This window comes from Leguminivora glycinivorella, chromosome 14, assembly GCF_023078275.1.
Source record: "Leguminivora glycinivorella isolate SPB_JAAS2020 chromosome 14, LegGlyc_1.1, whole genome shotgun sequence".
Classification (NCBI taxonomy): domain Eukaryota; kingdom Metazoa; phylum Arthropoda; class Insecta; order Lepidoptera; family Tortricidae; genus Leguminivora; species Leguminivora glycinivorella.
In genome coordinates, this window is record NC_062984.1 from 21,139,729 (window position 1) to 21,165,499 (window position 25,771).

Genomic DNA, 25,771 nt, shown 5'->3' on the forward strand with positions numbered 1-25,771 from the left:
TGTAATAACCACAAAATTAAAATTTTGAAATAACCCCGACCGCGACGAAATATGGCTAAGAACACTTTCGACTTTCAGCTTTCAAACAAAAAAAAACTAAATCTAAATCGGTTCATCCGTTCGGGAGCTACGATGCCACAGACAGACACGTCAAACGTATAACACCTCGTCGTTTTTGCGTCGGGGGTTATAAAAGTAAGCAACACAAATGAAGCAAGATCACAATGTGTGGTGACCACAAGCTGCCTTGTATACTTCATGTAACTGTCGGATCATACTGTAATGAAAGCGGTATTTTTAGGGTTCCGTACCCAAAGGGACCTTATTCCTAATAGCCAACGTCACAATCGCTTGCGCTTCGGAAGCGTATCGTAGCTAGCTGTCCCTGTTGCTCTTCTATAGTGGTGTGACAGAGCCAGACTACATTTCAATCGCCATGTAGCCTAGCGTCATTGATTATCACTTCATGTCATATACAAAGAAAAAGTGACCAAGGCCTCCAGTGTTCCGAGCTGGAATCGAACCAGCGTACTCCGCTTACCGGGCGAATGCCTGAACCACTCGGACACTCTTAGAGTCGGACATTTGAAATGTTCACACATGATGCAAGAGCAAGAGAATATAAAATAAATATTTAAATGTGGCTCCAGTACAACTTCGTCCGCGAGTCCGACTCGCACTTGACCGGTTTTTTATCTCATATATTGACCGGTGTGATACAATCTAGTCTCAATTTAATTCGATACAGAGATCGATAGCACCTGAATAGCTCATTACTTCGCACAGAGGGGCTCAGCAAAAACGGAATGAGCAAAAAACATAACAGAGATTCACATTACGAATTTGGATGCAAGTTTGATTGACCGAACGCGAACGGGTTTCAATTTAAGGCCCTGTGAGGTGTTGGTTTAAGAATTTCTTAAGATTGTCTGGAAATAACCTAACCACAATGAAAAAACCCCCGACCGCGACATTGTGGACCGATTTTTATGAAATATGGCTAAGAACACTCCCGACTTACTCAGCTTTCAAACAAAAAAAAACTAAATCGAAATCGGTTCATCCGTTTGGGAGCTACGATGCCACAGACAGACAAAAACAGACAGACAAAAATAAAATTTTGCAGAAAAACTTATTAGCAACCGAAATTTAAAAAGCGATGCGTATTTTTATAAAATGCCAACTGAACCCACTGCGCCTTAATTTAATCGAAATGGACCATCTTCACGCGATGAAGTTGTGAGCAGTTTCCTCACTCGTAATAACTGGATTATTATTATTAATAACTGCAACGTGATAATGATAATAATGTGAACTTTTAGTGCGTTAAGCGGGGTCTTAGTATGGTTCCGTTCATACTAAATGTTCATATAGTAAATTTATATTTAAGTTTATGTTATTGAATATGATCCTAAATATTTGCAGAGAACAAAACATGTTATTGGATTTACACACAGATGTCATATATACCATAGATCAAGCAAACGTATCTACTTAGCGTGTCAAATGAACTCAGTGAAATCCACTGAGTTGTCCGTCTTTACTCGCAGCTTTCGGGCGTCAATTTTTGTAAGTTGAAGTCAATCAAAACATAAAAAATGCCTCGTTACGTGATATTCAATTGCAACAACACAAAAATTATGAACAATCAAGAGCCTGAGACATATTTAAAATTACAGGCAAGAAACAACTTCAGTACAAGATTTGACACGCTCGGCCCCTATACATATAGACTTGTTTCTTCTATATAAATAAAGTTCTGTGGATTTACATTTATAATGATGATGATGTAGATGATGATTTTATCCTGTTGTCCCTCATCAGGGGCATAGGGCTCTCAGGAAGGATTTCCACTGTTCCCGGTCCGATGCGGCCTCCTCCAGGCGCGCTCAGCCGAGGCCCACTGAGCCAGCCTCCTTTTCCACCGTGCGCCTCCAGGTAGTCCGCGGGCGACCTCTCCCCTTGATCCGGGAATACTCCAAGTCAACCCTTGCTTGGACAGGTGGTTGTTTGGTCTTCGTAAGACATGACCTATCCAGACATTTATAATAGTGTAAAGTTTAGAACTTTTCAATCGTAACAATTTCATTTATTAATATTTTTTGACTACTACAAAGCCACTTGAAAGTAACTCTACTACTCGATCTACCTAATATATGATAATTTAAAAATCCATACTAATGTGTATTTTAAATGGGACAGTGTGTGTGGCTGTGTGTCCGTCTTTCACGGCAAAACGAAGCGACTGAAGGGGTGGAGGGAGAGTGACATAGGCTACTTTTTGTCTCTTTCTAAAACACAACTTTCCTAAACTGGGGGGGAGTTTGTATGGATTATTCCGCAATTTTCGAATTTGACGCGAGTGAAGTCGCACCTTTTTAAAGCGGATTCCTAACAACCTGGCATATATTTTAATGCGTTGTGAGAATTATCTCAAGATGGCGATAAGAACATCATTACGTTCCATGCACGGCCGTTGAACGTAACATTTAACGTTGTTACCGTGAACTCGATTTACTCGTTATTCAAATTAAGTCAACGGGTTTTAAGAAAATACTTGGATTAAAAAAATTACCAGGCCGAGAAGAGTACATTACGATACAAGTGCGAAAAGGAAATTCGTAACTCGTGTAGATTTAAAACACTCCCTTCGGTCGTGTTTTAACTTATCGCCACTCGTTTCGAACTTCCTTTTTAGGGTTCCGTAGTCAACTAGGAACCCTTATAGTTTCGCCATGTCTGTCTGTCCGTCCGTCCGTCCGTCCGTCCGTCCGTCCGTCTGTCCGTCCGTCCGTCCGTCCGTCCGTCCGTCCGTCCGTCCGCGGATAATCTCAGTAACCGTTAGCACTAGAAAGCTGAAATTTGGTAACAATATGTATATCAATCACGCCAACAAAGTGCAAAAATAAAAAATGGAAAAAAATGTTTTATTAGGGTACCCCCCTTACATGTAAATGGGGGGCTGATATTTTTTTTCATTCCAACCCCAACGTGTGATATATTGTTGGATAGGTATTTAAAAATGAATAAGGGTTTACTAAGATCGTTTTTTCATAATATTAATATTTTCGGAAATAATCGCTCCTAAAGGAAAAAAAAGTGCGTCCCCCCCCCTCTAACTTTTGAACCACATGTTTAAAAAATATGAAAAAATTCACAAAAGTAGAACTTTATAAAGACTTTCTAGGAAAATTGTTTTGAACTTGATAGGTTCAGTAGTTTTTGAGAAAAATACGGAAAACTACGGAACCCTACACTGAGCGTGGCCCGACACGCTCTTGGCCGGTTTTATGTACTTATATCGTAATGTATTGTACTATTTCAGTACAGATGGTGCTTTTGCCTACACTAGTGGGCAAAGGGGTTCATTTCGTTCAGGTTGTACAGATTTATCTATATATAGAACAGTTATTCAGGATTAGACTTATATTGACCGGGATATAGACAGTGATTACCTTTTTGATTTTTGTTATTCAGGATTTCAGATACATTTGGTGCATTGTTTCATCTGCTACCTTTGGCGCTGACTGTACTTACCTATTATTTTATGCGCCATACTGACCTTAAGTTATTTCACGCAAAAAGTGAATGTTTCCATTGCATTACGATACAATATACAAAGTCAAGATTAAAATACACTATTAAATAACAGGTCCGGTCTTTGTTAGTGTATTTACTTTTTAAACGCAATTCTACAGTAATGTTGAAATGTCGATGTCGCTTGTTATTATGGTCTTGCAAAAGCAGATCCGATTATAAGAATAAAATAAGAATTTAAATAACATTTAATTTTAGACTGCAAATACGCTATAATAGGTTAGCATTTACGTATGTACTTTTTTATAGACAAATATAATAATATTTTTATTATTTAGATACAATGATTTACTTGATTAGTGTGTCATATATGACTCTCGGGGAAGAGGGAGGATTGAAGAGGAAGAGGCAGGCCGAAAACAACTTGGATGACGAATGTTCAGAGAGATATGACAGAGCTCGGCCTAGCCCACGACGACGCTTATCAGCGGAGCAAGTGGGGCCTCACGATTAAGAGCGGAGCAAGTGGGGCCTCAAGATTAAGAGCGGAGCAAGTGGGGCCTCAAGATTAAGAAAGCCGACCCCAAGTAGCGGGAAGTGGCGAGGAGAAAGAAGAAGAAGATTAGTGCGTCATATTTCATCTAAAATCCTGCAGTACAAAAGGGAGTGTACAAGCTTCTAACGGGTCGGCAACGCGCATGTGACACTCGTTGAGTTACAGGCGTCCATAGGTTACGGTGACCGCTTTTTGACCGACGTAGTTTAAAAAAAAGTACGCTCAAGTATCCGGCAGACAATGTTTTCAGATCACATTTCTCAATGTAACTTGAAAAATACCCGCTTTATTTTATTATTTTACGGATAAACTCAAAACATAATGAGAGAATTCCGTCGATCGCAAGCACACCTCGCCTTATCTCGTCTCTTAAACGTTTAATTTATTTGTATCGATCCGACTAGCGATCCGGCTCGTCGATAAGGCACGTACACACGACACGGCATACTAAACAGTTGTCAATAGACTGGTCGGGTTGTTTGAAACGGTTTCATTATTCAATCGGTGGAATAGGGATGACGACTACATAAAAAAAATGGCATAAAGTACTGAACACATATTTTCGCTTTTTCTAATCAATGAAAAAATACAAAGATATAGAGCATCAAAGTTCCGGAGTGGGGGCTTGTGACGTTACTTCTAAGTAAAAATTGTACCTAGGCGTGACGTCACGCGAAACTTCAACGCACTGTACCGTAGTCATTTATCGTTTACGAGAAAAAAGAAAAAGTACGTGTCTAAAATTTGATAATCTAACTGACGGACTAATAAGTTTTTTTAGTCATCTCGCCTATTTTTTTTTAAATCTGTTTCCAATAAAGGACATTTGTTAGGTCATTTTTACAAAGAATGTCTTACTTACCCCGTGAGGATTGGTACATTTTTTTACTTCATATTATACTTATGTTTAATGCATGTTTTATTTGGTTTGATTAAAGTATTGATTTCTTAATTACATTACATTAATTTGTATTTGAGCTGGCTAAACGTCTTATAGACGCGTCGGGTGACCGGAGGGCTGGGGCTTACCATGCCCAGCGCATCGGCATTGCCATTTTATTGCCGTTCAGTGCGGCAATGCTGCCAGCCTCCTGGGCACCCTACCGGTCGGCTCAGATTTAGAAACAATTTTTTATTTGTAGGGTTTTATTTTATAGGTAGTTTTAGTTTAGTTATAGTTTTATTTATAAGTTCATAGTTAGTCAAGTTATTTTAGTATGACTATTGATTTCTTGTCTATTACAGTTAATATTTTCCACGCGTTGGTGTGGTGAAAATAGTTTTATTCACTACGGGCCTAAAAGTTCAAACTTTTTCCCTTAACTTAACACTCGAACAACGCTCAAGATACCATTTTTTAATTTTAGAATCTTTCACTTATTCGGGATAGGTATTAATATTAGTATGAGATGAGCAGTCAAACAACAACCTTTTCTTCTTGTAAACCAAGGAAACGACCCATATAATTATTTCTACATAAAACGCCTAGAAATAAGAAGAGGTACAAGAGAAGTATAAAGATAATCTATCAATCTATCTATATTAACAATAATTAATGAAACTCGGGTCTTATAGACAAAGTAAACATTCCCTTCATGTTTTATACGTCATGAAACTAAGTAGTCTCAGTTAACTTGCACGTGACTCCAGGCACTGAGTAACAATGGAATAAATATCGAATGCAGAGCACCGTCTTTCAACAATGTTTCAGTGCTAAGCTGGATATAGACGACACTTCCACGGGGCCGATATCGATAAGATTTTTAGTAAGTTAAGCAATTTCAAGATTAAGTTTAGCTACACATCTGAGTCTTAGCCAGACATAAAGATCACTAAAAAAAGCTTCTTAAAGATACAAGAAAATTTATTTTCGTTTTTCTGGTAAGCGACAAAGTGGGAAGTTTTACTAAACACACTCACATGCATTAAATTCTTTATTTCCTACCGACCTCATGAAATATATATATGTAATTCATATTATGTCATAACATTACAACAACTGTGTAACCACAGTGATGTCTTTTTCCCATCTCGTTTTGGGTTTCCCCTTCTTTCTCTTGCCAATTTTTGGGTTCCAGTATGTTGCAATCTTTGTCCATTTGTTGTTCCTCATTCTGGCTATGTGTTCTGCCAAGATCATGTAACCTACCCAAAACGACATTCGCTCTAGGTAGAACGTCTATTTGATCTAAAATGAAGTACGAGTCGAAACGATTAAGGGCCCAACCCCATGTGTGTATGTAGACGACATAAATCACCCAGTGGCACTGCAATCGCGATATTACATTTTTAACTTGAATGCACACATCATATTGAAATAAATCTTCTTTTCATAAATATATTTGCTATTCATACATAGCTCAATCATATTAGGTATTTTGACTTTTTTCCGCAATTTACACAGTGCTTGTCTCGCGGATAAGCTTTTTGCGGTGGAAACTACAAACCTTTCAAGCTGATAACCGGCCAGCACAACCGTAGTAACCGTTTCAATTACTAATTCATAAGAATCTCTGCCTCCAAAACGACACACACAACTTATCCCGGTCCTGCGCTGCTTCCTGCCAATCGGCAGCTTGTAGCTGACGAAGCCCAATCCTGCGCAGCTTCCTGCCAATTATCGGTTTGTAGCTGACGCAGATCCGCCATCGCACTATCTCCCCAACAGTTTCTGGGCCGACCCACAGGGCGGCCACCAGTTGGTCTTCCCGGATATGCCCTCTTAGCAACCCGATCCTCTCCGATTCTTAGCAGGTGAACCAGCGAAGTCTGTGAGATTTAGTTACTCCGATGATATTCGCTTCGCCCACTAATTCCTCTATTTCGACATTCCAGCGTGCCGTCATCTCTCTTGACAGGTCCCAGGATTTCGCTTTAGATCATTCTTTCCTCTACCAGGATTTTGTCTTATAGAATTAATGTTCTATTTTACCTAGTCGAAAGTACAAATGACACATCAATAACGTCACGAGTCACGATTAAAATGAACGGTATACTCTTTTCGGTGATGTCATAATTTATACATACATACATACAATACATACAATCACGCCTGTATCCCATAAAGGGGTAGGCAGAGCACATGAAACCACTAAAGCTTCAGGGCCACTCTTGGCAAATAAAAGAAAACGAAACTGTGGCATTGCAGTGAAAGGTTGCCAGCCTCTCGCCTACACCACAATTTAACCCATATCCCATAGTCGCCTTCTACGACACCCACGGGAAGAAAAGAGTGGTGAAATTCTTAACCCGTCACCACACAGGCAATAATTTATAATAAGAAAATGTGCTTATTTGGATACTGACAGGTGTATTACCGGTAATGGTTTTATTGGTATTTTTATCAAATATGTAGAGGTAATGTTGTTTTAGTAGAAACCGCTATTGCATTTGGATACCAGTTTTGATTTTACCGTTAATTAGAATATTTAGTGATATAATTACCGAAATGCAATGATAACCGGTTATACCTTATTTAGAACCGGTAGTAAGAATACCGGTAACGATCCCTGGTCCTATGTCCCCTAGGTGGGGCAGAGGGCGTCCACAGTGCGCCGCCACCTCGATCGGTCTTTAGCTTCGTGCTTCAATTCGCTCGAAGTATTTATTGGCCTTATAGCCTCTGCAATAATAGTCCGTCGCCAAGTTTGCTTCGAACGGCAACTTTTTCTCTTTCCGGTTATACCTTATTTAGAACCGGTAGTAAGAATACCGGTAACGATCCCTGGTCCTATTATGTCCCCTAGATGGGGCAGAGGGCGTTGGGGCTCGAAGTTCCTCTGTCTAAGGCTTCGGACTTGCCTCGGTATATGATCAGGACCCCTGCGGAGTGTGTGCCCAATCCAACTCCATTTCCGGCGCTTGATGCAGAGTCACCACAGCTTGACATTGGATATTTTCTCGGGCCAGTATATACCGATTTTATAGAAAAACAATTCTAAAAGACTGCTTACTTATATCTCAATAAACAAAACGATTACGGCCCAACCCCAGGTGTGGAAGTAGCCAGTATAAATCACCCAGTGGCACTGCAGTCGCGATATTACATTTTTCACTTCCCTTCCTTATGAATACTAAATCGAGGCGCCCCCATTATAAGCTTAAGTACGTATACTGGCTGAAAAGGCAATTTGCATTCATAACTTTAAATAACAATATTTTTATGGTGTGCAATTTTGTTCTTGATTTTAGATTGCAAGGTTTGTTGGGGGAATAGGCTAACAAACTACGGAAGAGCGACAAAATATATAAAACACGTTGTACAATTTACTAATAAAAATCAACTAACAGTTAGTGTTTTTTTTTTAATTTAGGTTTTATTATTTGATGATTTAAATAGGGTTTTGTTGTTTTATTATATTATTAATTAAATTTTAAATTGTCATTATGACGTTTGTGACTTGATATGTCGGAGCACTAAATTGAATAATGTTCGATCATATCAAAATTTTAGTAGGTATCTTGTAACTGAAATAAGAATCGTGTACATTTTTAACCCCCGACGCAAAACGACGGGGTGTTATAAGTTTCATAAGTTTGACGTGTCTGTCTGTCTGTCTGTTTCTCTGTCTGAGTGTGTGTCTGTCTGTGGCATCGTAGCTCCCGAACGGATAAATCGATTTAGATTTAGTTTTTTTTTTGTTTGAAAGCTGAATTAGTCGAGAGTGTTCTTAGCCATGTTTCATGAAAATCGGTCCACTATGTCGGGGTTTTTTTTTTCAAAATTTTAATATTGTGGTTTGGTTAAATCAAATATAGATTGTAGCAAATGTAATACCGTATATTTCATTCGATTGTCCTTGTTGAGCTCCTATAATTTACGGCGCAGCGCTAATTTAATGAAGAATCCGAGTAAAAATGTGAGAAAAATTACGGCGGCCATAATTAAATTCCGGTAAAATGGACCCATTAGCCTTTGGAGGCGCAAATTGTTGGAGTTTGCCGGATTTTTTGCTAAGTTTAGGCAGTTTTGTAAGGTTCAATGGCTGTTTTTAGTAGTTTGTACTCAAACGCTTGTAGACAATTTAAAATGACGCAGGAGCGCTTGTAAATCGTCAGCAAACTGCAAGACAGTTTGGCGAGAAACATTAAGTGTGTAATAATGTACTTATTTGTTAAATAAATAATAATAAAAAAAACCGCTCTAAAAACTTATCAAATATTAGCGCCATCTAGCCGTCTAGTTGACTATTTATTTGTCTTGATAGTTCCGAAGTACCTACATTTTTTTCTTAGGCTTTTTCCGTTTATACGGAATTATAGGTATATTTGGTATTGAAAACCAAAGTAATATTGCAATATGGAAGTGCATTGCATGTACCTACTATATATGTTCAAGGCAGTATCAGAACTCTAGTATAAATACCACTGGATTGGCAAGTATTATAATCGTGACTCAGTATAACCTTGCGCCATGCCTTACAGACTAGCATATACTTAGATACATTTGGGATCTCCTTGTACAAATTGCATTTTATATGTTGCAATGTAATTAAACTAATTAAAATATCGAAAACATAAAAATTCTAGAGCCAATTCGGCAGCGTTTTGACAGCCCCGCCAATGCAAATGATATGTGAAACGTCAAAATCCATGAAATTATGACGTTTTTTAAACCCTTGCGGCACAGATGGAACGCTAATTTAACTTGGTCTGACTCTAGATCCTCATATAGATGATATTATCTATACTAATATTATAAATGGAAAAGAGTCGTCTTTTACGGCAAAACGGAGCGATGATTTGACGTGATTTTTTAAGTGAAGATAGTTGAAGGGATGGAGAGTGACATAGGCTACTTTTTGTCTCTTCCTGACCCCCCACTTCCCTAAAATGGGGAGTGGAAGTTTGTATGGAGCATTCCACATTTTTAGGGTTCCGTAGTCAACTAGGAACCCTTATAGTTTCGCCATGTCTGTCTGTCCGTCCGTCCGTCCGTCCGCGGATAATCTCAGTAACCGTAAGCACTAGAAAGCTGAAATTTGGTACCAATATGTATATCAATCACGCCAACAAAGTGCAAAAATAAAAAATGGAAAAAGATGTTTTATTAGGGTACCCCCCTACATGTAAAGTGGGGGCTGATATTTTTTTTTCATTTCAACCTCAACTTGTGATATATTGTTGGATAGGTATTTAAAAATGAATAAGGGTTTACTAAGATCGTTTTTTGATAATATTAATATTTTCGGAAATAATCGCTCCTAAAGGAAAAAAAAGTGCGTCCCCCCCCCTCTAACTTTTGAACCATATTTTTAAAAAATATGAAAAAAATCGCAAAAGTAGAACTTTATAAAGACTTTCTAGGAAAATTGTTTTGAACTTGATAGGTTCAGTAATTTTTGAGAAAAATACGGAAAACTACGGAACGCTACACTGAGCGTGGCCCGACACGCTCTTGGCCGGTTTTCGAATTTACCGCGAGCCGAGCTAAACCGCAGCATAAATTAAATATAACAAGATCATACCATCCCATACATTAAAATGACCGCCTACGAACGCGCTTACACATAGATGGCGCCACAAAAAAATGTCTTGTAGCTTTCGATTATACTTGTAGATGGCGTTAAGTGTCACTTTTGACATAGATTTACGGCTCGGAATTGACACTTAATGCCAATCTACAAATAATCGGTGGCAACAAGGCATTTTTTTGTGGCGCCATCTATGTGTGGTGGAGTGTAAGCGCGTTCGTAGGCGGTCGCATGATCTTGTTATATTTAATTTATGACCGCAGGCAAAAGTTAGTAATTAATAACAACACTATGCCGTAACGTAAGTAAAATAAGTAAGGATATTCAGTCCCTGGTGAGAGTTGATCGTCTAATGGATTATTAGAATTCAATTAAAATGTACACAAACAAAATATTGCCATTAATCATCCAATACAGCCCCTTGAGCCGTCAATAATTGTCGTTGTATAACGCAAATTTAAATATTTTAAGATGGTTTACAAATTCTCCGCTCCAGCTAGAAAATATGGATTTTGTATCGCTTTCGGAAAGGCTCGGTGGCTCAGTTGAGCAATTTTTATAAGTATAATTTATTACGTTGTGTGACATGTATAATTACTTATAATTTACTTATAATTTTATCAATAAAAATATCATTTCTCATTTTTCTTGCCCACAGAGGTGAACTTTCCCATTTTACCTTTTCAAGTTTCACGGGTAAGGGGTTGCCAATTGATACGGACACCTAGGAAGGTACTTGGCGGGTTTATAATCTACGGGTTCAGATAGAATAAGGCTAGTTTCCTATATTTAAAATAAAGTATTCTATGCAGTGCACGAAATAAGACAACACAAATTTAGAAGAAATATATGGACAGTAGTTATGTTTAAACATAATTTCTATTTAATAAGTCAAAGAGAAAGATGTAAAGTAAATGAATTGACCGTGACGTCACTCCTCAGTATTTCATAGTAATTCCATATTAGCAAATCATTTTGACAGTTCTTAAGAAGAACCTGATTTGACTAGGCGGGAACTAGCCTATTGCAGTCCCAAAATGATTCAATGCCCCATCACGGTAAGGGCCGATTTAGACGCGTGTGCACTAGCATGCGATTAGTATCTAACGCTGCGCACTGTTGAAGTTACAATACAATTCAGCAAATGGAGTAAAACCCAACAACTATGGTCCTTGTACTACTACATTTTTTTGCAGTTCTAAGGCTGATGGATGAAAATACTCGCAGTAAACCAAAGAGACTATTAATACTTAAAGTACTTTTTCCCCTCACTAGCTCGGAAACACGTGTTTTGTCCTTTAATACCAGCGGGTAAAAACGCATTTTATCCACTAGTGGGTAAAGTAATTTGACCTTGAATAAAGTCAAATTAACTGCTTTAAAATTGCTAAAAGTAGGTGAATCTAGTAATAAAGATGATTTACCACCTGTGGAACTACTGGAAGCAGTGATAAACGCATTTTTTGCGTTGTAGTCTCCTCGCTATAGTGAGGGAAAAAGTTTTGTGTTAAACTCGGGTGCAAATGTATTTTACTTCTCGTGTGTTAAAAAACTGTGTTACATTCTCGAACCACTCGCTTCGCTCGTGGTGCAAATGTATTTCCACTACTTTTTTCAATTCGTGTGTTAAAATACAACTTTGCCCCCTTGTATAACAAATAACTATTAAACTTATGAACTATAGTTGCAGCAAATACCGCAATGTCATAAAACTCACATGCGAGTTCTCGTATTCAAATGACCCTGATCCAAAATTGACCAATCACATAACCCCCTTCCGGGCTAAAACTCGATACTATTTACTTGGGATCATCTTAGGAGCTTCTAAACCACTTCAGCTAACAACGTAGACAAATTTATTTAAAACCGTACCTTAGTTTCCAACTTGTTACGTGGTTACGGCGCTAACAATGTAGTCTTTGTTAACTTAACTTATCCATTACTTAACGTCGAGTACGGGATACCTAGTAGCATACTTACACATTAATGTGTGATCCAGATTTACAGAGTAACGCTACAGCAGTGTTGACATGGAGTTTCCATCAAGCTAAGTGTTTTTTCTAAACCTAATTACTAGTTTTTCGGCGACGGAAAATTTTGAGAAACCTGCAGTTATCCGCAAAAATATTCAAAGGTGTAAGGTCCACAAACTGTATTGGGCTAGCAAAACCTGTGTCCAGAAGTGGGACGTGCAGGTTTAAATTTTTTGTGTAGTAGTTATTTATGTCTGTATATTTTTAGTCACCTTGAATTCATTTCCTTACAGGAAATCTAGGCTGGAATCTTAGATTTTTATAGAGAACCACCAACGAAAGGTAAAAAAACGTGAAGATTTTTTTTTTATTATTGGGGGACACCTTACACAGACCTACCTAGCCCCAAACTAAGCAAAGCTTGTACTATGGGTGCTAGGCGACGATATACATACTTATATAGATCAATACATACTTATATACATAGAACTCATCCATGACTCAGGAACAAATATCTGTGCTCATCACACAAGTAAATGCCCTTACCGGGATTCGAACCCGGGACCGCGGCTTAGCAGGCAGGGTCACTACCAACTACGCCAGACCGGTCGTCAACAAATAATAACTTATACAACTAACTAACAACTATAAATAACTTTAACAACTATTATATTTACACCAGAACACGATAATTTAATTTAATTCAAGTTCGCAGACCGTCAAGTGCAAAAAATAAATGACCGGCACCGGCACTTACCGTTTTTATAGTGCCGCTGCTGATGTTGTTGGATTCAATAATCAAGACGCAGTTTTTATGCAAAACCACGCTGATATCGAGTCCGAAAAGTTTTCAATGAAACACTTTCAAGTCCACAGAATCCACGAGTTCAACACAATAATCACGTCAAACAGTTTCACTTTCGAGTCACGACGAAGGATAGTAGAGAAATGGAAAACGCGCGATCTCCGGCAAACTTCCGCCGACGAGCGAGCCACCCCGCTGCCGCGCCCGAACGCTGAACACCGACTGTGATAACACTTCCCGCGATACACAGGGTACGCTCGCCTCTCTCTCGCCGGCACCCTATTCTGTACACCCTACCGCGATCATTACAAGACTCCTATTCCCGCGCGAGTTCACGTAAATCGTAGTAGATTTGTTTTGCAGCACCGCCACAGTAATTCAGTTCTTCGCCCCGATGCACACAGAGCTTTTTCCCGATTTGGTTCCGGTTAAATAGAGCCTTCTTTTTGTGTTGCCCGGTAGCAGGAATAACCGCTATGGACAAGATGCCAACTTTCTAAACTAGACCTATAAGAGCGCTCTATTGGGACGGTGAATTACGTTGTTTTTATTGGAAGTTACTCTATCCGGGACAATAATAATAAAGCATTTAGGAAATTGGATGTTCTCTGCGATTACTGCGAGCGTGTTGTAATTTCGCTGAGCGTTTTTTGTTCTTAGATTATGGATATAGGTGATATGTTCCGGTCGAGCGGTGTGGATTACGCGACCGAGGCCGAAGCCACGCGAGTGCAGGGCAAATTGGATAGGCCGCTGAAGTAGATAATACCTACCGCGTCGCGAAGGCTGTCCTTACGCAACTAATCTCTTCAAACCTCTATACTGCACTGCGTGTGTTTTGATACGACCGCTGACCACATATTCTTACGTATATGACAGTACTATAATTATGTAGATCCAAAGACTTAACTCTCATAAGACATATTTTAAATATTGAATTGAATTGAATATTGAAAATCGCGTTCACTATATGGCCTGATTTAGACGACGTGCGATCTCGCATACGATTTTAGTTACATTGCTGGCTATTGAGGGTACATACAATTTTGCACAGCCATCAAATACCTCAATGTAATAAAACTCGTATGAGAGTTCTCGTACCGTCTAAATGGGCCCTAAGATGACGTTAGCATTATTCGAATGCGGCAGGGCCCGTAACGTCACGCTGCATATAGGATGATTCAAGTGTTTTATTTAATAATTAGATAATCATTATTCATCAGTCATTTTAATCATGACTTCAAAACTAATCTATTCATACGTAAAATAATTAACACCTACTTGCTACGTGAAAAGTAAATTAAATTATTTGTTTATTTTTTTACATTAATTTTATTAAATACGTTTGTTGCCGTATTTCAATAAATTATTAAAATAGAACAAATTGTATCCTTTTCGTTTCACGTATCAAGTAGGTATTAATTATTCCACGTATGAATAGCTTACTTTTGAAGTCATTTGTACATGATACCTAAAAATAGATTAATGAATAATGATTATTATTACAATAAAACTATTTGAATCAACCTATATGCAGCGTGACGTCAAATTGATGTCATCGGCATGAAAGTTACGGGCCCTGGAATGCTGCCTACATAAATAAATTCGTAACTTAGTGTTAGTTTCAGTAACTTACACTACATTTCGAAATGAGGTTATATTAAATCGCTGTAGATAACAGATACCAACGCCGCGAGATTGACACGTCTTTGTCTAATTGTATTAATGACATAAGACAGGTAGTCTATCTCGCGACGACATACTCCCGCGGCAGTTAAATGTTTAACATACGCCGAAAGTCAAAATGTTTAACTTTAACATACGCGAAGTCAAATAAAACTTGAAACTGTAACTTGTCAGACGAGAGGTTTTGGGATATTGAAATCGTAAACCCTTTCGGGTCCCTATATCGACAGGACAATTCGGACATCAGAGTAATGACCAAATGATACCTGAGTACGTAGCCAAATGTACAAACGCTTACGATAATATCGTTACCTATCTTTATCACTGTTCAATATTGGTGCGACAGAGCCCGAATTCATTTCGAACGGCGTCTATCGTCAACGATTATCATTTTGGCTAGACAGAGTAAATGATCTAATGATAGCCATAGCTAAGCATTAACTCGTTAATCCGTTAATCATTAATTAACGAAGTTAACATTTCGAAAACGGATTAACTTTTAAGTTAACTTTAAAAAATGTTAACGGACTCGTTAACTCCCGTTAAATCTCTCCGAGTCCGTTAATCGTTAATCCAGTAGGGCAGGCGCCATCTGCGCTGCGAAAAACACGTTCTTAATGCTGCTATAAAAGCCCGAAGTACGGAAAATCCTAGGTTTTACCGATGTCGATCGCTAAAAGTCCAAAATATTCCCTGAATATTGTTCACGTGAGTTTGCTTTTAGTTACCAACGTTGATTCGGTAAATCCTAAGTTTTACCATGGCGACTGTTCTAGTGACAGGGCAGCAAATTCGAGCCCAATTTAGGACCACATTCACTTCCCTAGCCTCTACCGCCCCAAGTGCCCAACAGTCCCAACACCGCCAGCATCGCGCTTCCGCCTGCCGTGATCTTGCAGCTCTCCTGACACAGCTCTCGGCAGTAGCTCAGGCGATCACTGTCTTCAACATGCAATCTAAAGTTCAATAGGCATGCTGTACTTCGTGCTTTTACAGTAATATACCTAATTCAATTTTTTAAAATTCTCTTTTTTCACGTGTTAACGGATTATTGATTAACTAAAAAAAAATATTTGTTTAATGATTAACGAAGTTAAGTTTTTTAGTAACGAATTATCAATTATCGAGGTTAACCATAGATGACCATAGATCAAGCAAACGTATCTACTTAGCGTGTCAAATGAACTCAGTGAAATCCACTGAGTTGTCCGTCTTTACTCGCAGCTTGCAGCTTTCGTCAATTTTTGTAAGTTGTCAACCAAAACATAAAAAATGCCTCGTTACGTGATATTCAATTGCAACAACACAAAAATTATGAACAATCAAGAGCCTGAATCATATTTAAAATTACAGGCAAGAATCAACTTCAGTACAAAATTTGACACGCTCGGCCCCTATACAAATATATGAATTTGTTTCTTCTATCTAAATTAAGTTCTGTGAGGTTAACTATTTTTCCCCTCACTAGCTCGGAAACACGTGTTTTGTCCTTTAATACCAGCGGGTAAAAACGCATTTTATCCACTATTGGGTAAAGTAAGTTGACCTTGAATAAAGTCAAATTAACTGCTTTAAAGTTGATACCACCTGTGGAACTACTGGAAGCAGTGATAAATGCATTTTTTGCGTTATAGTTTCCTCGCTATAGTGAGGGGAAAAGTTTCGTGTTACACTCGAGTGCAAATGTTTTTTGTGTAAAAAACTCGAAGTTCAGGATTCTATTTCGAACCACTCGCTTCGCTCGTGGTTCAACTATAGAATCCCTTCACTTGCTCGTTTTTCAATGCCACACTCGGCGTTAAAATACAACTTTGCCCCCTTGTACAACAAATAACTATTATTGACGGTGTGGTGCCCGCTATGATGATACCCGGTTTAGGTGCAGTAACAATCTTTGACGCTACAACGTAGCGATCGAAACGCAGTCTGTCTCTGTCGCGCCACATCAGAAGAGCGAGGGGACAACTAGCTACGAAAAACTAAATTCGTTTTGTATCATGCAGAAACGTCTGCGAGCGATATTACATATTTTTAAACTAATGCGCAACGGAGGCAGTTGGGAGCGCGGCTGGCTCCGGCAAAGCCAGAGGTCGCATGTTCGAGTCCTGCCGGAGGTATGAATTTTTCCATTTTCTTTTAATTTAAAAATATGAACGAAAAAGTAGTTACAATAGTTACGATGATTTTATTATTAAAATCAGACGATGTCATTCTGGTGTCAAATACATTGGAATTGTCCTCTGGAAGTAGGTCGCCAACGTGCCGGTACATTCGGGCCTCCGAAGCGGATGCCTGCCAAAACCGTCTTGGACCTAACATGTAATAAACTTACTTAATATCGTTACTCCACTTTTAAATAGGACATGGATGTACTAGTCTTATTCAATTTAGTTCTTTGCTTTTTAGGGTTCCGTAGTCAACTAGAAACCTTGTAGTTTCGCCATGTCTGTCTGTCTGTCTGTCTGTCCGTCCGTCCGTCCGTCCGTCCGTCCGTCCGTCCGTCCGCGGATAATCTCAGTAACCGTAAGCACTAGAAAGCTGAAATTTGGTACCAATATGTATATCAATCACGCCAACAAAGTGCAAAAATAAAAAAATTAAAAAAATATTTTCTTAGGGTGAGGGCTGATTTTTTTTTCATTCCAACCCCAACGTGTGATATATTGTTGGATAGGTATTTAAAAATGAATAAGGGTTTACTAAGATCGTTTTTTGATAATATTAATATTTTTGGAAATAATCGCTCCTAAGGAAAAAAAAAGTGCACCCCCCCCCCCCCCCTCTAACTTTTGAACCATATGTTTAAAAATATGAAAAAAATCACAAAAGTAAAACTTTATAAAGACTTTCTAGGAAAATTGTTTTGAACTTGATAGGTTCAGTAGTTTTTTAAAAAATACGAAAAACTACAGAACCCTACACTGAGCGTGGCCCGACACGCTCTTGGCCGGTTTTTTATGGTATGGTATTTTTTTAATACCACGTCGGTGGCAAACAGGTATACCAAAATGGCAGGTGACGATTAAGACGATACGGGAGGGGTTAATTCTCCATACAAACGCTCTCGACTATTTCCTCCCTGTATTTTGAAGATGCAGCAACGATTTTTTTCAACACAGATTGTTATTATTTTCATCTGATGTCGGACCGTTTTGATTAGCTAGAGCCCATCAAAAATTTCCAAAAACGGTCTTACTGATTATGGCGCAGAAAAAGAAGGTGTGGTATTCAAAATTGGTTACTATAAGCCAAAAAAAACTAAACGCTCCGATATAGATTATTCCATTGTTATTCAGATTCTCAAATTTCGTTAAGATTGATTAAGTTTTGAAGGAGGAAACAGTCGAGAGCGAACCTCGAAATTAAAGATTTTTTCGCAATATCTTTTAACTGAGTTGTTCTAAATTGACAATTTTTGTTTTCGATAAATCTAGTTAACAACACCAGTACCTATATTTAACTAAAATTGTTACATTGAAAGGGGGCTCCTTTCCATTTTAGCATTTTCGCTCCTCTAGCGTCTTAACGGCTGAAGTGATTATGATGTATGACTTAGGCTATTCAACTTTGATTGATAACATGTTACATCAAGGCTTAGCGAAGATATCAATTAAAATAAACATAACGATAATTAAAAATGAGTTGAATTGATTTTTCAAATTTTAAACAATTATTAGTTAGCAGTGTTTCAATAGATTCAACCAATTAGCTTCTGAATTTATTAGTTTAGGTTCGCTTAGGTCTAGACCCAATTAAATAATATGACATGCTTTTCATGTTTATTCGGAGAGGGTCGATTTTCGTATTGAATTCATTATATTCATGACAAAACTTTATATTAGTATTTAGGTTTGCCCGAAAAAAAAAATGTGTACCTAACTAAAAATTCGCGTTTCCTAGAATTAACGTAGAAACCGATTTTTTGCCCTAATAACCCCCATGCAATGTTCTTCGAATTCAAGTTTCAGAGATTTTCAAAAGAAAGATACAACCACAAAACTCCTCGATTAAAAATAGATATTGACGGGGGCGATTAATTTCGACAGTGCCAAAAACAATTAAAAAAAATTAAATTTTTATACTGTTTATTTTAATAAATAATTAAATAATTACAATTAACATACAGTGTTTAAATCTAATACAGGAGAATATTTTAACGGTGGTTAGTATAAAACATAAGAAATATTATGATAAGGTAACTTTTACTTAAAATTGATATTAAAATTTTATCTATACAGAATAATTCGCCAGCAACGTAACGCAAACACACTCGCGTAGACAGGCCACAAAATTTTGTCCCCCCCCCCCCCATTGGCTTTGGCTTTCCTAAAATGGGGGGGGGGGTAGAACTTTGTATGGAGCATTCCGCAATTTTCGCGATACCTGTCAATTGACAACATTTCATATTTTTTTTGAGTACTACTTTTTATTGTTTGGTTTGAAAGAACTCAATACTAAAAGATACACGTATTTTTTTATTTTTCCAAAAACTGCTACGTCGAGCAGAAAGAGCGTAAGTTACAAACGTCAAGACACAGCTTCGTGACGTCACATGTGTTGTATCATACACCTAAGAAAACGACAAAATCGTTTCTAAAAAAAATTGTTTTAACTGTCAGCTCAAACAGTCCGGTATGTCTGACTGTCATGTGTCACTGTCAGCCTTAGTGAATGACTACGAACCATAGACTAAGCCATGAAATTTTTAATATCTTTGCTACGTATCACTGTCAAACTGTGATAAGTGTCACTGTCAAACTCAAGTGACATTCCAACTGGAATATTTTTTTGTTATAGTGGCAGCTCTAAATCAGCTAGTTGACGTCACTTCCCCTTTAAACTATTTTTAAGATTTTTTATACTAAAAATACGGAAAAAAATCAAAAAAAATATTTATATGATCTACTAGCGTATATCTCGAAATGGTTTTCGATTTAGGGACATTGAAAATTTTGAAACGTTGTCAATTATTGATAACACTAATGAATTCTACAATGTCCAATTTAATTTAATTGCCATATGCATAATAGCCAATATGTCTTACACACTGTATACTAAAAACACAACTGAACATCATGTAAACTGCGAAATATTGAAACGATAACTGTCATATTTGTTCTTTCTTTGTCGTCATAAATTTGTTCAAGCAATTCTGACATTTTCCGTACATTTCAAATGCAACTCGCTACTGTCTAACTCTGAAGAGAAATATCGCCGGGATGCATATAGAATTTCAATAGATTTGACATGTCACATGCATGTCACTCGACATATCATATTTTATCGTCAATGATGTAATTGATGTAATATAACTATCTTAGATAACGTCACTACTTTTAAAAAAAACTTGTACCTTCGTCTGTCAATGAAAAGAAAATTGTAGTAAGTATGTATGGAATGCATATAGACTTACTGCGTTTTAACTTTGAGGAGCAGCGTGAGATACGAGATTTTTTCAAAGTAGTGACGATAAGTAACCTATCTGTTATAATCGAAGAGCAATTCAATTCAATTCAATGATTTATTCATAAAATGTACATTTTATACGTCAACAGGTATTATCCAACAGGTGTTATAGGTATGGAGTAAATCCATATTACTTATTACTAATATTATAAATGGGAAAGTGTGTGTGTCTGTTTGTTTGTCCGTCTTTCACGGCAGAACGGAGCGACGAATTGACGTGATTTTTTAAGTGGAGATAGTTGAAGGGGTGGATAGTGACATAGGCTACTTTTTGCCTCTTTCTAACGCAAGCGAAGCCGCGGGCAAAAGCTAGTAAATAATAAATAAATAAACAAAATAAATTATTCTAATTATAGACCTATTTCTATACTGTCTAGCGTCGACAAAATTATAGAGAAATGCATCACTAACCAAATTAGTAATTATCTGCACACTCACCGAATCTTAAACAGTAATCAACATGGATTCCAGAAACAAAAGAGTACAAACACACTATTGGCAACTTTTACTGATGAAATAAATAACTACTTGGCAGAAAAACAATTTGTAATAGCTATATTCTTCGATTTTAAAAAGGCTTTTGACACATTAGAGACTGATACTTTGTTACAAGCTATGGAAGAGTGCGGGGTGGGACGGCCGCTGAACCAATGGTTTCGCGACTACCTCACCGCGCGGTCCTTCCGCGTGAAAGTCGGGTCGACGCTAAGCGACGAGCAGGCTGTCCGCTGCGGAGTGCCGCAGGGCTCGGTCTGTGGGCCCCTCTGCTATCTGATGCATGTCAACAGCCTTTGCGGAGTACTGCGCCACTGCTCTGCGCACATGTTTGCGGACGACCTGTGCGCGCTACGCGCCGGCACCGACCTCGAACAAACATGCCGACTCGTTCAGGAGGACGTTGATGCCGTCGTCAAGTGGTCTCACGACAATGGTATTGTATTAAACGCCGAAAAGACTAAACTAATACTAATACATTCTCCTTACCTGATACCTTCAAACGTTACTCCATCCATTTTCACACATAGTTTTAATTGCTTTCATAATAGATTGATAGCTTGTAACTGTCAACCTATAGAAAGAGTAAAGAGCGTAACATATCTCGGCATGAAAATTGACGAAAACTTCTCCTGGACGTGCCATGTAGATCTCATTTGTAGCAAATTAAGAATTTTATTAAGCAAATTTTATCATCTTAGTCATAAAACCCCTATTCGCACGTTAAAATGCATTTATAATTCTTTAATAGACTCCATCATAAGCTACGGTCTTGACTGCTATGGCCTCACCTTTAAAACGAATATAGAAAAACTAGAGTCAATACAAACCCGTTTCCTCAAACTACTTGTTAGCAAAAAAGTCAGAAACAATTGCAAAAAAGATTACAAACAATTATTCAAAACATGCAAAATTTTACCTGTGTCATTAAAGCTTAAATATATGTTAGCTTTGAGGAATCATGGCAATCAAGACCTTATTGAACAAGTTAACCATAGCCATAACACCAGAGCCATATCAGCAGGCAAATATGTAGTTCCTAGAGTGTCGAATTACTACGGTGATAGGACACTTAAAAAACGCATACCCTACTTACTGAACTCATTGCCAAGTGACATAACACAGGAACAAAACAAAAATACCTTCAAAAGACGGCTAAAAAAGTATCTCTTAGAAACTCTATAAGGGATCTCCTTCCTGCATTTATGTTTATGTTATTTTAATGTTTCTCAAATGTGAATTTTGATGATATCTGATTGTTAACCTTAGAATTATTTGATTTCTTGACTCCACAGTCAAACTTTTAACCTAGTTTTGTGGAGCACTGTATATTTTATACCATTGTTACCTTTTATTATAATAATTAAATAAATAAATAATAAATAATATTATAGAACTTCTTACACAGATTAGCTGAGTCCCACGGTAAGCTCAAGAAGGCATGTGTTGTGGGTACTCAAGACAACGATTTAAATAATATACAAATACTTATATACATAGAAAACATCCAAGACTCAGGAACAAAGATCCGTGTTCATCACACAGATGCCCTTACCGGGATTCGAACCCGGGACCGCGGCTTAGCAGTTAAATACCGCTGCATATAATCGTTTTTCTACGAACATGCATTGCATGTTTTTAATAGTTTTCTTGAATAACTTTCGTGAAATTCACACTGTTTCCTGTATTTTGACGCAAATGTTTGCACTGTCAGCTCAGCTGCCCAAAGTCTTCCCGCGCACGCGCGCAGTATCGTTATAACAATGCGTTGCCATGGTTCCAGAGCCAAACAATGCATTTTCAGTTTTTTCGATACTGCGCGCATGCGCGGAAAGCCGGCGGACGCTGGCTTTGGGGAATAGACTTTTATGTAGGGTTTTGAAGATCTATGCACGACCCTGTAAATGACGAATAACAATTCGGGAGCAGAAACAACAAATTTTACCATAAAGTTGAAGAAGGCGGATGAGAATAATAAATAACCTTTCTTTAGTTATATTATCATTCGTTGTCTCTCCACGAGAATATTTCTAGATCGAGGACAGAATAAGTTTAGCATCGTGCCTGGAATTTTAATACATGTAAATAGGGCTGTATTAAAATGTATGATACGATTGGTCTGGTATGTAGATTGTTGCGTCTCCAACTTGTTTTGTACTTGCACGCTTTGAATTTTGATGGAAATTAGGAGATAGGTCCCTATTTATATTATTATACTTATATAATTCAACTTAAACAATTTATTTATATACATAATTATATACACCGTGTTTTTATTTTGTTTAAAAATGGAATGCGAGACATTCAACGGAGCAACGGGCGCTAAAGTTTGTATTGTTCAAGAAACTCTACGACTTCTCTTCGGTGACCATGGGCGTCGACGCCAATTGCGTGAACATCAGCAGCATCATACCTATATACATAATCATACACATATAGATAGTAATATTAGTAATGCTTTAAAAAAAAACGTCACTACTTATAAAAAATCTCGTATCTCACGCTGCTCCTCAAAGTTAAAACGCAGTAAGTCTATATGCATTCCATACATACTTACTACAATTTTCTTTTCATTGACAGATGAAGATACAAGTTTTTTTAAAAGTAGTGACGATATGTAGGTTACATTACATTAGATATACGTTATATTTTAGAACTTACGGAATGATTGTGATCCAGCTCTACGCACACAGTTGTCTCAACCAGACGCTTCGCAATTTCTATTGAAAACCACGAAAAGAAAGCTTACACAATCAACAATCGTTATCGGCTAGACGCCGATGGAAACGCAGTCTGGTCCTGTCGAGCCCTTTTAGGGAAAGTCTCATTATAAGTTCAAACTCCATTTCAATTTGACAGTTTTTAGGGTTCCGTAGTCAATTAGGAACCCTTATAGTTTCGCCATGTCTGTCTGTCCGTCCGTCCGTCCGTCCGTCCGTCCGTCCGTCCGTCCGTCCGTCCGTCCGTCCGCGGATAATCTCAGTAACCGTTAGCACTAGAAAGCTGAAATTTGGTACCAATATGTATATTAATCACGCCAACAAAATGCAAAAATAAAAAATGGAAAAAAATGTTTTATTAGGGTACCCCCTCTACATGTAAAGTGGGGGCTGATATTTTTTTTCATTCCAACCCCAACGTGTGATATATTGTTGGAAGGGTTTACTAAGATTGTTTTTTGATAATATTAATATTTTAGGAAATAATCGCTCCTAAAGGAAAAAAAAGTGCGTCCCCCCCCCTCTAACTTTTGAACCATATGTTTAAAAAATATGAAAAAAATCACAAAAGTAGAACTTTATAAAGACTTCCTAGGAAAATTATTTTGAACTTGATAGGTTCAGTAGTTTTTGAGAAAAATACGATAAACTACGGAACCCTACACTGAGCGTGGCCCGACACGCTCTTGGCCAGTTTTTTTGTTTCAAAGTGCCGATGCAGTCTAGTCTAGGATGAAGTATGTTTATTCTTTACCCAAAAAATGTCTATTCACTCTTGATTTAAAAAGATCCAAGTTATAGTGGGCTGAAAATAGACAAGCGGGGAGTGAGTTCCACTCCTTAGCCGTTCGCATGATACAGCTAGATGAAAATCGTTTAGTGCGAATCAGTGGTAATTTTTTTTTTTTAGTGCTAATCAGTGGTAAAGTTTTAGTTAACAGTGGTAAGAGCGTGCGACTTTCAATTCGGAGGTCGCGGGTTCGAACCCCGGTTCGTAACGTACCAATGAGTTTTTCGGAACGTATGCGCGAAATATCATTTGATATTTGCCAGTCGCTTTTCGGTGAAGGAAAACATCGTGAGAAAATCGAACTAATCCCAATAAGGTCTAGTTACCCTTCAGGTTGGAAGGTCAGATGGCAGTCGCTTTTGTAAAAACTAGTGCCTACGCCAAATCTTGGTATTAGTTGTCAAAAGCGGACCCTAGGCTCCCATGAACCGTGGCAAATGCCGGGATAACGCAAGGAGGATGATGATGAGTGTTAAAGTAACGTAAGGGTGAAACGCGCCTAGTCTCACGGTGACAGAAGGGATTACTAAAATAATCTGTGCTAAAATGTACGATGTGGCAACACCAGACACTAGCGCGTAGCGTGACGAGCGCGCAGCCGCACTACACTTTTACGACCCTGTTATTTTTTATGTCCGTACGGAACCCGATCGGTGTAATGAGACCCACGATAGAGCCAAACTACGTGGATAAAATGGCGTTTTGGGGCGAGAGAATTAGTCATAAAATCGATTTTTATAACGATTTTGTACACCTGCCGGTGGCCTGCCCTGCCCCTTACGTTTTTAGGGTTCCGTAGTCGACTAGGAACCCTTATAGTTTCGCCATGTCTGTCTGTCCGTCCGTCCGTCCGTCCGTCCGTCCGTCCGTCCGTCCGTCCGTCCGTCCGTCCGTCCGTCCGTCCGTCCGTCCGTCCGTCCGTCCGTCCGCGGATAATCTCAGTAACCGTTAGCACTAGAAAGCTGAAATTTGGTAACAATATGTACATCAATCGCGCCAACAAAGTGCAAAAATACAAAATGGAAAAAAATGTTTTATTAGGGTACCCCCCCTACATGTAAAGTGGGGGCTGATTTTTTTTTTTTCATTCTAACCCCAACGTGTGATATATTGTTGGATAGGTATTTAAAAATGAATAAGGGTTTAGTAAGATCGTTTTTTGATAATATTGATAGTTTCGGAAATAATCGCTCCTAAAGGAAAAAAAAGTGCGTCCCCCCCCCTCTAACTTTTGAACCATATATTTAAAAATTATGAAAAAAATCACAAA

At 38.1% G+C, this 25,771-nt stretch overlaps 1 protein-coding gene across 3 annotated transcripts in view; it reads right to left on the minus strand.

Moving 5' to 3' along the window:
• LOC125233499 (brain-specific angiogenesis inhibitor 1-associated protein 2) overlaps positions 1 to 13,572 on the minus strand; it is a 473,288-nt gene extending 459,716 nt beyond the window's left edge. For 2 of the 3 annotated variants that reach the window (XM_048139540.1, XM_048139537.1), the window contains exon 1: positions 13,297 to 13,568. The gene's annotated coding sequence lies outside the window, so the exon portion shown is untranslated. Of the gene's footprint in view, positions 1 to 13,296 lie in introns of all 3 variants that reach the window. The other variant, XM_048139541.1, reaches the window with a different exon arrangement.
• Between the last annotated feature and the right edge of the window lie 12,199 nt (positions 13,573 to 25,771).